This window comes from Mauremys mutica, chromosome 4 (assembly GCF_020497125.1).
Source record: "Mauremys mutica isolate MM-2020 ecotype Southern chromosome 4, ASM2049712v1, whole genome shotgun sequence".
Taxonomy (NCBI): Eukaryota; Metazoa; Chordata; order Testudines; family Geoemydidae; genus Mauremys; species Mauremys mutica.
Genome location: NC_059075.1, coordinates 69,238,935 through 69,254,423, shown reverse-complemented (window position 1 = coordinate 69,254,423; position 15,489 = coordinate 69,238,935). Strand labels below are relative to the sequence as shown.

General features: G+C 48.2%; 1 protein-coding gene across 2 annotated transcripts in view; it reads left to right on the top strand.

Annotated features, from left to right (window-relative positions):
* The window catches only part of TMEM229B (transmembrane protein 229B), a 102,086-nt gene that overhangs the window by 34,977 nt on the left and 51,620 nt on the right, over positions 1–15,489 (top strand). Inside the window, exon 1 of one of the 2 annotated variants that reach the window (XR_006578958.1) lies at positions 2,450–2,639. The exons of the other annotated variant lie outside the window; for it this stretch is intronic. The gene's annotated coding sequence lies outside the window, so the exon portion shown is untranslated. Of the gene's footprint in view, positions 1–2,449; positions 2,640–15,489 lie in introns of those variants that run through there. 2 annotated transcript variants of the gene reach the window in all.

Below are 15,489 nucleotides of genomic sequence, written 5' to 3'. Positions count from 1 at the left end.
CCTCCCCGCCAGCCCCAGTGCGGACCTGCCCCGGACTTGCCACGGCTGGGGGAGAGGAGCCCCTCCCTCACCCCATCCTGGCCCAGGCCCACTGGTGCTGCCGGGGGAGAGGAGCCTCTCCCTCGGCCCGGCCCAGCCCCACCAGAGCTGCCGCAGCCGGGGAGAGGCACCTCTCCCCTGGCCCTGAGCTGCTGCGGCGAGAAAGGGCTGGGGAGAGTCCTCTCTCCCCACTGCAGCCCCAGGGCAGCCTGCACCCCAAACCCCTCATCCCTGGCCCCACCCGAGAGCCCGCACCCCCAGCCAGAGCCATCATCCCTGCACACCCCAACTCTCTGCCCCAGCCCTGAGCCCCCTCCTGCATCTTGAACCCTTCGGCCCCACCACATGAATTTTATGTGCACCAATATGAAGGTGATGTGTGACACATCACTTCCATATTGGTGCACATAACAAAATTCATTCTGCACATGGATGTAAAAAATTAGAGGGAACACTTACTGGGATTATATTCTTTGACCTTTTTCCCCCCTTATGTTTCTTAGGTGTTTTATACATAAATGATTATTAATCTGAAATCATATATGGAATCTCTCTTGTATCTACATTAAATAAAAGTATTGAAATGACAGTGCAATGCCTAATGTCCACTCACAACAGCTGACCCAGGCCTTTTACAAAGGGGTGGCTCTAGGTTTTTTGCCACCTCAAGCAAAAAATTTGCCACCCCAATCTCAGGTGGGGCTGGGGCTCGCAGGTTGCGCTGGAAGCGGAGGAAGTGATGTCACCTTGTCCCAGTGTCTGCAGGGGTTTTACCCCTTCCCCTGCCCAGCCGTGCAGAGAAGTCCCAATATAAGGGGTGACACAAGGCAGCACAGCAGCCAGTGCACCGATGAGGTGGCGCAGCCCTGGCTCCTCGGCAGGACTCGCCCTCTCCTCCCCAGGTAGTGGCTGGGCCCTGGCAGCTCAGCATCCCGGGGCTGGGGCTTCCCCTTCCCCCTGCAGCCAGGGGCGTGGCGCCCTCGCCCCATCTAAGTGGTGCAGCTCAGAGAGAGCGTAACTGCCCCGACAATAAAGGATGGCCGGAATGCCGCCCCTGGAAATGTGCCGCCCCAAGCACATGCTTGCTTTGCTGGTGCCTAGAGCTGGTCCTGCTTTTACAAGCATTGGTTACCACATCCGAGAGCAGGTTTTTAGTTAGAAAACTGAACAGAAAATATTTACCACTTTACAGAGGTGTGAATGAGTGTTTGCAAAGGACCTTGAGATTGTAACAGGTTGGTTTGCCCCTGGGCTGGAGAGCCCAGGGCTAAACCAGCTCTGACTACAAGATGAGTCAACCTGAGAGGAATCAGATAATTCAAGTATAAATGGCAGCAGGAAGGTGAGGAGGGTAGGGTAGTTGGTTGAGAGAAGTAGTGCAGACTGCCAGAAACAGGAGGCCCTGAAGTAAGCTAGGGAGGCCCAGGAAACAGGATGCTGTGAGGAGCTGGAACGGATGAACACTTCGTGTTTGTTTGGGGACTTTTGAGTTCTGTTTTTGACAAACTCTGTTGGCTGCCTCGTAAAGAGCGAATTAAAGGGTTTTGGACTGAGAAGGTGACTGGAAACTGAGACAGAAGTTCTTAAAGGGGCTCTCAGGAGGGGGAAATTGAGGTAGGTGGCAGACACTGTACTAGAGATCATCCAATAGAAGGTCAATAGCCTAGGATCTATTCCAGGTAAAGTACCTGAGTAGGTAATAAATCAGACTGAGGAGGGAGTGATTGAGGCCTGCAAAAATTGGGTGACCCAAGTGCTCTCTTCTAGCTCCTATTTTTATATCCTGTTTTGGGCCTTTGTCCCATATTTTGGCCTTGGCAAGCAAAGAGGTATGTCATAACTGGAATATTGATGGGAGGGGGTGTCTATTTTTCCTGGAATATGGATGGGAGGGGGGTGTCTATTTTTCCTGCAACCCCTCATGGCAACTACAGCATGTAACACAAGGACTCTGAAGCATCACCAGGAAGCTAGTTACCTGCCTTGGTGGACCAGGAGTCTAACGGGGCCTAGCAAATCCTAAATTCTCAGGAGCCGGTACCTGTGTTGCTTCTGTGTTTAGCAGCTACAGATGATGCAAAGTCGTTGCATGTAAATTTACCAGGTAAATTATTAAAAATTGGAAGAACTGCAGCAGGGAATGTGACCTGAATTAACCCTTAGCAAGCCAGAAGGAGTGCGCTAGAAAGCCGATCCTGCTCTATAGGAGCTGCTGTAGGTGCAGGCAGAAGGCCAGGGGGTGGGAGCAGGAGAGCTGAAGCCTGCAGCCATATGATTTTCCCTGCTAAAGTCAGTGCGGGTATCTCCCCTCCATCATCACCTCCCTGTACCGCAGCTGGCTCAGGCCAGCAGCGAAGGAGTTAAGGGCTGGTGCGGGAGAAGGCCGGCTGTCAGGAGGGAGCATGTGCAGTTTGCAACCGCATCCATGCTACGGGTTAGTGTCACTGGAACATTTAATCTCCAGCAGCCGCCGCCTCGAGCCATCCATGGAGGCGAGGAAGACAATCCGCGGCTGAGCGGAGGAGGAGGGGGAGGCAGGAGCGAGGCAGAGCGTGGCCGCAGCCGCTGCCCTGGAGCGCTCTCTCCCCATCTCCGCCAGGGTAGGTGCAGGGGGAGCCCGTCCAGGCCTCCCGCAACGGAGCTGGCGGATGCTGAGCTGGGCTGGGGGATGCCGGGCCGGCGTGGGAGCCGGAGGGAGGGAGGGCTCTGGAGCCCGGCCGCTGTTGCTTTCGCTTCTCGCTGCGCCGGCTCCGGCTCCGGCTCCGCTTCGCTTCCTCCCGCAGGAGAGGAGTTGGAAGGGGGGTGAGGAAGCAACTCCCACCCGGAACAAAGCGGGCTGCAGGGGGGTTGCCCGGGGCAGCGGCAGGCAAACAGCGGGAGCGGGCTGGCCCCTTGTTGTGCGCCGGAGCAGGGCGTGCTGGAGCCTGCTGGAGGGAGCAGATGTTGGCAGCGCCGGGGGCTGGGCGCCAGCGCCGCTGGAGCGGAGTTGCGGGGGGTGGCTAGAAGGAGCCGGGGCCGGCCATATGCTGGGCGCTGGAGCCACGCGGACGATTCCGGGTCAGGATCTGGCGCCCTCTCCTGGGAATAGGCAAGGCGTCCGCGTGGGGCATCTGGCAGGCGCTGAGCCCCGGCTCCCAGCAAAGGGAAGGAGCCTCGCCTCCCCCGGCAGGCTCTGGCGCTTGTCCGCCCTGGCTGATCGGACAGCGGGGCACAGGCAGGAGAGATCCCGGGCACCTGCAGTGTCTGCCATAGGTGCTGGAACTAGGGGGGGGGGCTGCCGCACCCCCTGGCTTGAAGTGGATATCGTATACCGGGTTTACATTTGGTTCAATGGCTGTCAGCACCCCCAGTATACAAATTGTTCCAGCCCCCCTGGTTCTGCTCTTCCCCTGCGCCTGCCTTCCACGCTGGGCCCTTCCCCTCCTTCCTTTGCCCCCTGTGGCTGTGAAGAGCCGGAGCTGGCCTGCACTGGGGCAGGTCGAGGGTAGGCAAGTTTCGCGTTCAGCCAGAGGTGATTGAGATGAGGGGCAGGGACCCTTGTACGATGTAGTGGGGGATCCCTGGTAGAGCTGTCTGCACAATGTACATTAACATGGTCTCTTCGGCAAGAAAACGGGTCAGCTTTGACACGCAGCATTTTCTGTAGATTTTGAGACGTTTTTGTTTTGGGAAACAAATGAAATGGTGTTTGAATAGTGTCCATGTGCCCTGCTTTTTCTGAACAGCACGGCTTAGTTTTTCTCTGCCCAATGCCATTCATTGTTTTGATATGAAACTAATTTTTCAAAAGTTTTTCATAAGATTGAATTGGGAATGAAATGTTTTGATTTTATTGAAATTAAACACTTCAGTTGACCCAAAATGAAGAAATGTTCAGAATTTTGTTTTTGCAGAAAACTTCTTCACTTTTTAGTTTTTGTTCCTTTTTCGGAATGGGGAAAAATGTTGGAATTCTTGAGGTTCCCACTAAACAGAAAATATGGCTTCTACCCATCCCTAGTCTTTGGTACTGGGGTTTCTTAAGATGCCTTTAGACATTTGTGATGGCTGGGATATTAGGAGGTGGGTTCCCAAGCCCCTGTCTGAGCTAGCGTGTCACACCCAGGCTTCCTTGTCTGGTTTGGGCATCCTCTTACGCTGGACCTGCAAACTTGTGTCACAGAGGAGCTAAGGTTCAGAAGCTGGACCTGGTCTCCCTCCCACCAGAGGCAAGGAAGCTTTCCCAGCTTCCATATTTCCTTTAAGTTTGTTGCATTGCTTAATAACAGGAGGATCCTCTTATTTCCCTCTTGCCGGCTGGATGGTCCCTCCAGGAGCTGAAATTATTCATAGGCAGGATGGTGAATTTGATTACCTGAACTGTATTTATCAAGTGTCTGTAGAAGAAATAAAGCCCTCAGAATGCAACATCCTTTCATTTTAATGTATGCATATACATTAATACTGCATTGGTCAGGGACTTGATAGCGATAGATGATTCTATGATAGATAATAAATCCCAAAGGAGAATTTTTAAAAAAATTATGAGTGAGCAGAAAAACAGCACTTGTTACAACGAGACCTCTATTGGTGGCAGCCACTGCAGGCTACAAGTCAGGCAAGCCATTCACTATGTACCTAATGTTAAGTACATGCTTACGTCATATTTACATCAATGGAATTTAAACCTGAGCTTAAGTACTTCCTGAAGTGGGGTCATAATAAGCTGGTCCAAGATATTCCACACATAGATGACAGAAGTGAACATGTTCCTAACTACAATGATACAGTTCATTGCTGCTGGAAAAAATGTATTACACTTCAAAGTGGAGGGGTATGGTGGGGAATCTCCTCCCTGAGCTTTGTTGTACATATAGATGGCCTATTCTGCACGGCTTATGTAGAGGACCCTTCCATTTGAGAGACACTATTACTGTTTTGTAAAAGGGGAAACTGAGGCACTGTCCATAGTAGATCTGGGTCTACAACCCAGGAATTGACTCCCATCCCTTGATTTAACCATTAGTTAACACTGCCTCTCAACAAAGGATAACGGGGCAGGGAGGCTCACTTATTATTTTTTGTTATTATTGTAGGGCCTAAGAGCTCTAGTCATGTGCCTGTTGTGCTACATGCTGTACAGACACAGAATGCTTTGAGATCCTCCTGATAAAATGCACAAAGAAGTACAAAGTATTAACTTATCTCCCCCTACCCAGGATAAGTGGCATACATGCACTGGAAAGAATATTTATTTTCTCCTTATTGATGTTGTCACAGCATGACCATAAGGGAAGTCAATATTATTGTATCTATTCTACAGATGGGTGAAAACTCCGGCAGACAGAAAGTAAGTGACTTGCTCAAGATCACACGGTGAATCAATGGCAGAGCAAAGAATAGACTCTAGGAATCCTGCCTCAGGCATTGTGATTGTAGCACCTGTATATGTGCCTGAGCCAGCTCAAGTAACAGTGGCAATGAAGCCACAGCAACATGGGCAACTTCATGGGCTAGCTCTGCCCGCCCAGGATCCTACATTTCTACTTGAGTGGCTGCTGACTATGCTGCTGCCCTAGTTCCTCGTGCTAGCTTTGATCTAGCTTAGGTCTGGCTCAGGTATGTCTACACATGCTGCAGTCACATCTCCCAATTGCAGTGCAGACACCCCTCCAGTGGCTTGCCCTGGTCATAGTGCTATATATAATATAAATGCCAGAACTGACACAACTAAGGCCCAGTTATGACAAACAAGCAAAACACCCTAATCAAACAAAAAACAAATACATCCAGAATAAATGGTTGACCTATTTGATTTATAATGACTTATCATAGCTGCAGTTGTGCCAGTAAGGGTCATATATTGGCATTCTCACAGTACTGCAGATGATTGTAAAAAAACTCATGGAGGGTCACACAAATGATCCAGGGGCTGGAAAACAAGCCTACAATGTGAGGCTTAAGGAGCTCAGCGCATTGAAGGGAAGGATGAGAGGTGACTTGATCACTGTGTATAGATGCTTACATGCAGAATGAGAGCTGATCATCAGGGATCCTAGTTTTCTGTGATTAAAAAAAACAAAATTCTCTGATTTAAAAAAAATAAAATGTATTTTGCATTTTTCCATGATTAAAATGAGATGCTGAATTTTAGTTTCCCTAGCCACAATATATACTGATATCAATAAAACATTGTGTTCAACTGTATACAAAGGAACCCCATTTATCCGATGTAATTGGGATTGGGGCCAGACTAGATCATCAAAAATTGAAGTGAGCTGTAGCCCACGAAAGCTCATGCTGAAATAAATTTGTTAGTCTCTAAGGTGCCACAAGTACTCCTGTTCTTTTTGCGGATACAGACTAATACGGCTGCTACTCTGAAACCTGTAAAAAATTCAGATAATCCAGAGAGCTTCAGCTCTGGGTGGCGAGGCTCGGGCTGTCAGCCCTGGTTCAGTTAGTAGGGAGGGCTGGATAATGGAGGTGCACATAAACGGGGTTCTTATTCTTTTTATTTTTTCACAACGTGTAAAAACTAAAGATTCTGTGTAAAAATGCAAATTCTGCATTTTTCCATGGCAAACGGATTTCTATGGTCCCTGCTGATCACAGGGGGCTTTTCAACCTTGCTGACAAAGGCATAACAAGATCCGATGGCTGGAAATTGAAGTTAGACAAATTCAACCTCGAAATAAGACACAATTTCCTACCAATGAGGGAAATTAACTATTAGAACAGCTTGCCAGGGGAAGTGGTGGGCTCATCATTAAGAAGACATAGGATATCTTTTTAAAAAGATATGCTTTAATCCAGTTTCTGGGAGAAATTCTACAGCCTGTGTATGCAAGGGGGCAGGCTGGATGGTTGTGGTGGTTCATTCTGGCCTTGGAATCTGTGACTCTATGAACCATGCAGCCGATGAAGTGGGTATTCATCCATGAAAGCTCATGCTCCAATACGTCTGTTAGTCTATAAGGTGCCACAGGACCCTTTGCTGCTTTTCTGAACCATAGTGTCCATTCCCTTCTTTTATGGGCCCTGGAGACAATGGGAAGTTCTCCATTGCCCTCAACATGCTCATAATATTTGCAACTCTGCAGTAAGACAATGGCAATCTTATGCTTCAGGGGCTTCAGCCATTTGCCTGCAGGGGTCAGGAAGAAATGTTTCTTTTCTCTAATGCACAATTGTCTAGATGTATTCTGAGGGGTTTTTCCCATCTTCTTTTGAAGCATCAGCAACTGGCCACAGCCGGATACAGGGTGGACCCGTGCTCTGAAGTGGTACAGAGAATCCTCTATCTTGATGCCTGGTTGGTGTTTTGCTCATGTGCTCAGAGTCAAACTGATCACCAGATTTGAGGGCAGGAAGGAATTCCCTCCCCCCACTCACACACACACCCTAGCCCAGATTGGCAGAGATTTTGGTAAGATGAGGGTTTGCCTTCCTATGCAGCATGAAGCATGGATTGCCTGCTGGATCATCTGGTCATATCTCACCTAATCAATTCCCTGCCATTGCAGGAGCCTCGGGCATCGGTGGCATCTTGGTCTCCTCTCCCTGCCTGTGGTGCACATTATTAGTATTATTATATGTATTATCATGGCAACTAGGATCCCCGGTCAGAGACAAGACCCTGTTAGGCTAGGTGCTGTACAAATATAGAGCAGAAAGATAGCCCCTACTCCAAAGACCTTACAGTCTAAGTATAAGACAAGAGACAACAGCAGGATACAGATAGATGGGGTAATACAAAGAAACAGTGAGACAATATTGGTCAGCATGATCACCAGCAGCCGAACTGTTGTCAAATTATTTGTAGGTATCACAGAAAAGGAGTGTTTTGAAGGAGGATCATAAGTTAGTTTTGCAGATGTTTACAGGTAGCTTCTCCCATACATGAGCAGCAGCATGGGGGAAAGCAAAAAGGTGCTTGTTTGAAAATATAACAAGTGGGTGATGGAGGCTGGCTTCCTGGGCTAATCAGAGGCAAGAGTTGACCTTTCAGTACTGAATGAGAGATGATAGGTAGGGTAGGGATAGGTCGTGAAGGGCCTGAAAAATGAAGACAAGCAGCTTATGTTTGATGTGATAGAGAAGGGGGAGCCAGCAGAGGGATATAGTGAGAGGACGACATGGTCAAAGCAATGGGCTAGGACAGGAGTTCTCAAACTCCATTGCATTGCGACCCCCTCCTGACAAGAAAAATTACTACATGACGCCAGGAGCGGAGACTGAAGCCTGAGTCTGCCTGAGCCCCACTGCCCAGGGTGGGGGGCCAAAGCAGAAGCCCAAGGGCTTTAGCCCCAGGCGGGATCCTGTAACCTGAGCCCCACCACCGAGAGCCAAAGGGCTTCGACCCTGGGCGGTGGGGTTTGGGCTTCAGCTAGGCTTGCCAACTTTCTAATTGCACAAAACTGAACACCCCAAGGCCCTGCCCTACCCCGCCCCTTCCCTGAGGCCCCGCCCCTTCCCACTCCATTTCCCCTCCCTCCGTCACTCGCTCTCCCCCATCCTCATCACTTTCACCAGGCTGGGGCAGGGGGTAGATGTGCAGGGTGGGGGGGTGAGTGCTCCAGCTGGGGGGGTGGGCTCTGGGGTGGGGCTGGGACTGTGGGGTTTGGGGTGCAGGATGGGACTCCAGGCTGGGCCAGGTAGCTGGGGGGTGGAGGGTGTGGGGTCCAGGAGGGAGTTTGGGTTCGGGAGGGGACTGTGGGCTGGGGCAGAGGGTTTGGGTGTGGGGTCCTGGCGGCGCTTTACCGCAGCTTCTAGGAAGCAGCCACCAGGTCCCTGTGGCCCCTCCGGCTTGGGCAGCCAGGGAGGCTCTGAGTGCCACCCCCAGGCCTGCAGGCACCACTCCCATTGGTCACAATTCCCAGCCAATGGGTGCTGCTTAGCTGGCACTCAGGGCGTGGGCAGTGCGCGGAGCCTTCCTGCCCGCTCATGTGTCTAGGGGCCGCAAGGACTGGGCGGCTGCTTCGGGGAGTTGTGCCGGAGCTAGAGCAGGCAGGGAGCCTGTCTTAGCCCTGGGCCCCGCTGCGCCACCAATCGAATTTTTAACGGCCCGGTTGGCGGTGCTGACCAGAGCCACCAGGGTCCCATTTCGACCAGGCGTTCCAGTCAAAAAATGGACCCCTCGCAACCCTAGCTTCAGCCGCATGCCCCAGCAATTCTAATGCCAGCCCTGTCATAACTCACTTTGGGGTCCTAACCCACGGTTTGAGAACCGCTGGGCTAGGAAAATGACCTTTGCAGCAGCATGCTGAATGGATATAAGTGGAGCAAGATTGCATCTCTCAGGGCGGAGAGAAGAATGTTGCAGTACTTCAAAGACAAGATAATGGGAGCCTGGAAGAACATTTTAGCTGTGTGGATGGATAGGAAAGGCCCTCTCTTAGGGCTTGGCTACACTTACAAATTTGCAGCGCTGCAGCAGGGTGTGAAAACACACCCTCTCCAGCGCTGCAAATTGCGGCGCTGCAAAGCGCCAGTGTGGTCAAAGCCCCAGCGCTGGGAGCGCGGCTCCCAGCGCTGTCAGTTATTCCCCACAGGGAGGTGGAGTACGGACAGCGCTGGGAGAGCTTTCTCCCAGCGCTGGTGCTTTGACTACACTTAGCGCTTCAAAGTGCTGCCGCGGCAGCACTGCCATGGCAGCGCTTTGAAGTGCTAAGTGTAGCCACAGCCTTAGATATGTTATGCAGAAGGAATCTGCAAGACTTAAACATAGCCTGGATGTGAGGGCCTAGAGTGGGGTTCAGCTCAAAGATGATAACCAGGTTATGGGCCTAAGTAACTGGCAGGACGGTGGAGTTGTCTGCAGAGAACAAGAAAGTTTAGTCTCCTGATGATTGGAATGGTTTAGTCTAACCCAAGTTATTGGGCTCAAAACAGGGTGAAATTTAATGGCCTGTGGTCCCTTCTGGCCTTAAACTCTCTGAAACTATGAAGGCAGATAAGCAAATTTTTCACAGAAAATGAAAGGAAAGTGTCCTGAAAAGATGGCTACAAAACGGTAAAGATTTGGTAAAGCCTAATGTTTGTGAGGAGGTGAAGGTTACAGTGGCATATAAAAAGGATCTGTTTGTCCTGGCACTAGAACCATACAAGTAGTAGGGTAGTCGTTATTTCTATTGATGCTATGTCATCCACAGGATTTTGTGAGTTTCTGGATTTCATTTAATAAAAGTCATATTTAAATAAATAAAGCGAAGGGGCTTCCAGTCATGGTTTTTCAATGCCAAACTGCCTGCCACCCTCAGCAAGATAGACTAGAAAATGGTCATGTTAATTAAAGGGCACCAGTATTCCTTCCCCCTTGGGTTAATTATTCTGGGGAAACAGAGTCAATTGAGCTGAGTAAACTTGTTGTTTACCAGTGGGAGTCAGATTGAGATAATTTTTTCCTTTCTCCACCTTCCCCTAGTGGAGAGTTTTGTATATTTAGATATGTTCTGGGGGTCTTGCATATTTCTTTGCATAAGGCATTGGCCACAGATGGAGACAGGATCCTGACTAGAAGAATGATTGGTTTGTTCTGGTTTATCAGCTCCTATGTGGACTGAGAGCGAAGCAAGACTCTACAAAGGTACTTTTGGTTTTGGTCTAAACTGAAGTACACTGGGGATGAATTTTAAGCATCCAGCAGTGGGAGTTCCACCTTCCAGAGAAAATCCTATCTGTAACAAGAAGGTGAAAGTGGCTATTTTCTTGTTTATTTTCAAAGGAAGGTTTAGCACCCAGGGAGCTAAATATACTGGCAATACCTGGGCTCATCATAGCCAAAAAGTGAATATATAAAAATGGCCTCATTTTGCTTCTCAGATCTGCTTCCCATAAATATATTTGAGTAAGGTCTGCTGCTTGTATCATCACAACAAATGTTTCCTCCTGTTAGCCCTGCAAGCCCAATACAGATGTAGTGGACTGAACTGGAGCCTGTTCTGCTTTCTAAGCCAGCAACAGAGTTATCTGGTCAGTTTCTAGTCTCTCCATTATCCATGATGATGTATGAGGCAAAAAACCCAGCTAGTTTCTCACGTCCTAGATGAAGGTTGCTGTGCTGGCAACCAGAAAAAGCACATTCTTTTGAAAATGGAGCCAGCTGGATTTGGAAGTCACACAAGAATGGGCATACTGTGTCAGACCAGTGGTCCATCTAGCCCAATCTACTGTCTTCTGACAGTGGCTGGTGCCAGGTGCTTCAGAGGGAATGAACAGAACAGGGCAATTTATCAAGTGATCCATCCCCTGTTGTCATGGAGAGGGGATAAATACGATATCTTTTACAGCACCACTTTTCTGCCTATATCTGCACTTTAAGGTACAAATACCATCTGTGCTGGACGGTTGTGATATGAAGTTTAGGCGGTGATTCTATCTGATAGTGAATAGGAAAGAAAGCAAACTGAGTTGAAGCTCTGGCTCTGCAGCAACAGATACTAGCATCTGTGCCAGTTTGGAACAACATGCCTGTTTCTGGTTGGTTAGCATGCCACATTCCTGTTAGCTTCTTTGTAAGTGATACACCCATTGTTGTCTGTTACAAGTCAGAGGTTGTTCATAAACTCAAAGGCACCAAACACCTTCCAACCACTCCATCCCACAAAATGCAAAAGATATAGGTAATTTCCAAGGTTGCGTATGTGCATGTTCGTAACTGTTTTTAATATAATATTAGCCTGAAGGGAAGCTGGGCAGCTTTAGAAGTTTCTCTTGTACACTGTAAATTCCACACTGAGTGGGGAATCAGAACTGGTTCCCATTAGTGGGGGGCAGGGAAGGATTTATGTCATCCTCTGCTTGCGTATTGCCATTGAACCCAGCTAATCAAATCTAGTACAGTAGTTCAGAGCAGCCCCACTCCTAAACCTTCCCCTCCTCCACAATCTTCTTTTCAAGCTCTTCATAAAAGTTAGATTAGCATATAAAGAGGATCTTGTCCATTAAGTCTTCACTGTCATGTGTTATCTTTCCTTCAGTTGCATAAGGCTAGAGAATTAGTGCTCATTAGATCAGCAATGATGGGGTAAGCTGGCAAGTCTTGAACAATCAGTGAACTCCTTTCTTGCTGGATCATCCCTCTCAGGCTGATATGTTTGTCTAGAATTAAGGCAGCGTCTACCAGAAGTACATATTATAAAGAAGCTCTGAAAATCAAACTTCTGTCCTTGAGTTCTGCTGCTCCATCACTGCTAGTGAAAGAAAAGGGACTCTATAAAAATAAATAATAATAATTGGAGATATACCTATCTCCTAGAACTAGAAGGGACTGTGAAAGGTCATGAAGTCCAGCCCTCTGCCTTCACTAGCAGGACCAATTTTTGCCCCAGATCCCTAAGTGGCCTCCTCAAGGATTCAACTCACAACCCTGGGTTTAGCAGGCCAATGCTCAAACCACTGAGCTATCCCTCCCCCCAAGGCTAACCCTCCCCTCTCGATTCTAAGTTGCTTTGTGCTGTCAAATGGCTGCAGTGCTCCACCACAGAGCTGACTGCACTTCAGTGGTGCTTGTAATAATCTCTGTATATGTGTCCTGGGTGTAAAATTCAAGGGGAACAAACTGTAAAACAGCATAAATGGTCTAGCTCCATAAATCTTGTCCAAGGTATTGATTTAGATCTATAAAAGCCTATATTAGCCTGGGAGCATAAAGTAGTAAAATCTCATTCCATGGGCAAGATAGTGATAGAACGGTAAGGGAGATGTCATTTGACTCATAAAATTCTACAGAAGCATAATTTAAATGGTGTCATCCTCTGTGGTGTGGCAGGGGAGATTCAGATGACCCCCCCCCACCCCCCAGCCTCCCAGCTTCAGGTCCTCCAGTTGGTGGAAATTTTAATAATATGATGTTGTCGGAAATGGGTCAAGTTAGGTATCATTCGAAAACCCTTTCTGCATGAACACAATGGTACCAAACCTGACAAACCTACTACAATTAAGTAGTTATGTATTTGAGAAAATGTTTAAAAATAAACTTTTTCAAATTATACTTTAACACAGGGATGCATTGCTTATATAAAAAAGACATTGATCTTTGGTAATCCAAGGGTAGTTAACCTTGACATGTAGGAGTGAAACCATTTATTTATCAAAGTCATCATCGGTGTCCTCTCTGTCTAGGGCACCACTGCTAGACATGTCACACCGATCCTCATCTGCACCACACTTGCATATCTTCATACCAGGCAGGCTTCTGGCCAAACATTTGCAGGATAGTGAACATCTGGTCTTTGCTTTTGATTACCTGAAGGACTGATTCGGGAGCATGTGATATTTCACACATAACTGGTTTTGATCAGTCCATCTCCCAAAATTCACCCATGCCTGATAGTGAGAGTAGTTCTGGATGCACTCAATCATCCTGGAGCCATTCCATTGCTTGATAATTTGGCCTCTTGATAGCAGGTATGAATGCATCCCTTGTTAGTGGCAGTTTTTCTCCATTTGTCTATGTCCTGGGATCTCACCCCCACTTTGAGCTTGTGGGTTCAAAGATGGGGACCCGCAGGTATTCTCCCCCCACCCTAACCCTTAGGGTAGGATTCCTTCTCGCTGCCACCAGTCAGGTTAACGTGTCTGACGCACTGCCTGTCCCCCAAGCTTCCCCTGGGGAACCCAGATTCAAACCCCTTGAATCTCTACACACAGGGAAGCAGCCCACTTCCCCCCTCCCTCTCCTGCTCTCTCTCTGCTTGGAGACAATCCTTGTCTCCACAGAGGGGCGCCTAGCTTCCTTCCCCTGAATCCACAGGTAAGGAACTTAACCAAGTCCTGAACTTAAAAGAGTTTATTAAAAGAATAAAAGAAAGAAGAGAAAAAAAATACACAATCTCTATGAATCCAAGATAGACATTCATAGGGTCTAATCTTATTAATCCCTGGAGAAATTTCTCCCTTTTCCTCAGTACAAACAATACAGGCAAAATTACGAATAATCAATGCAAACACACAGAATTGCAGACACAGGATTCTTATATGCAATTACCCAGTACTTCTAATACTCACTAGCTTGAATAGAAGAAATTAGTTCAGAAAGATGAGCAGACTTGGTTAAGCGTCTGTGCTGGTGTAGGTCCAGACGGCTAAGAACTCAGAACAAAGAACACAGAGAGCCAAGTTCCCGCTCTCTGGGATTTTCAAATTCTCTTCCCTGATTGGTCCTTTGGTCAGGTGTTTCACCAGGTCTGTGTTAACCCTTTACAGGTAGACCTTAACCCTTAACTAACTACTTATGACACGCCCCCCAAATCGTCACAGTGGGATCCACTGGCGGCGATTTCCTCCTAAACTGCAAAACCAACAGAGTAATAACCACATGCACTATTACATATACTACTAAGCATATAACATGTAAAGAACACTTTTTAGCCACTAGATTCTGGGAAACTGTCACGAGAGAGTGCATCAGCAACTTTGTTGGAAGCTCCTGAAATGTGTTGAATTTCAAAATCAAAGTCTTGGAGAGCTAAACTCCATCTGATAAGTTTTTTGTTGTTTCCCTTGTTAGTATGAAGCCACTTTAGTGCAGCATGATCGGTTTGTAGCTGGAACTGCCGTCCCCAAACGTATGGGCGTAGCTTTTCCAAAGCATACACAATGGCGTAACACTCTTTTTCACTGACGGACCAGTGGCTTTCCCTCTCAGACAGCTTCTTGCTGAGAAACACGACAGGATGGAAGTTGTGATCCGGTCCTTCCTGCATTAGTACCGCTCCTACCCCACGTTCAGATGCATCGGTGGTAACTAGGAAGGGTTTGTCAAAGTCCGGGGCCCTTAATACAGGGTCAGACATGAGCATCGCCTTAAGCTGGATAAAGGCGTCCTGACACTCATCAGTCCACTTAACTGCATTTGGCTGGGTTTTTCTGGTCAGATCAGTTAGTGGAGCAGCGATTTGGCTGTAGTGAGGTACAAATCGCCTGTAATATCCGGCCAAACCTAAGAAGGATTGGACCTGTTTCTTTGACCTTGGGACAGGCCACTGTTGGATAGCCTGCACCTTGGCCTGTAGGGGGTTGATGGTTCCTTGACCCACCTGGTGTCCTAGGTAAGTCACTCTGTTTTGGCCTATTTGACACTTTTTGGCCTTAACAGTTAGTCCTGCCTGCCTGATGCGCTCAAAAACCATTTTTAAATGTTCTAGGTGTTCAGGCCATGAATCAGAGAAAATGGCCACATCATCGAGGTATGCAACTGCACAGTCTTCCAATCCTGCTAGTAGACCATCCACCAGCCTTTGGAAGGTGGCAGGTGCATTCCGCAGTCCGAATGGAAGCACAGTAAACTCATACACCCCTGCATGGGTGATGAAGGCAGATTTTTCCCTGGCGGGTTCATCTAGTGGTACCTGCCAGTATCCCTTGGTTAAATCAATGGTAGAGATGAACTGGGCACGTCCCAACTTTTCCAATAGCTCATCAGTGCGTGGCATTGGATAGTTGTCTGGACGAGTTACAGCATTGAGC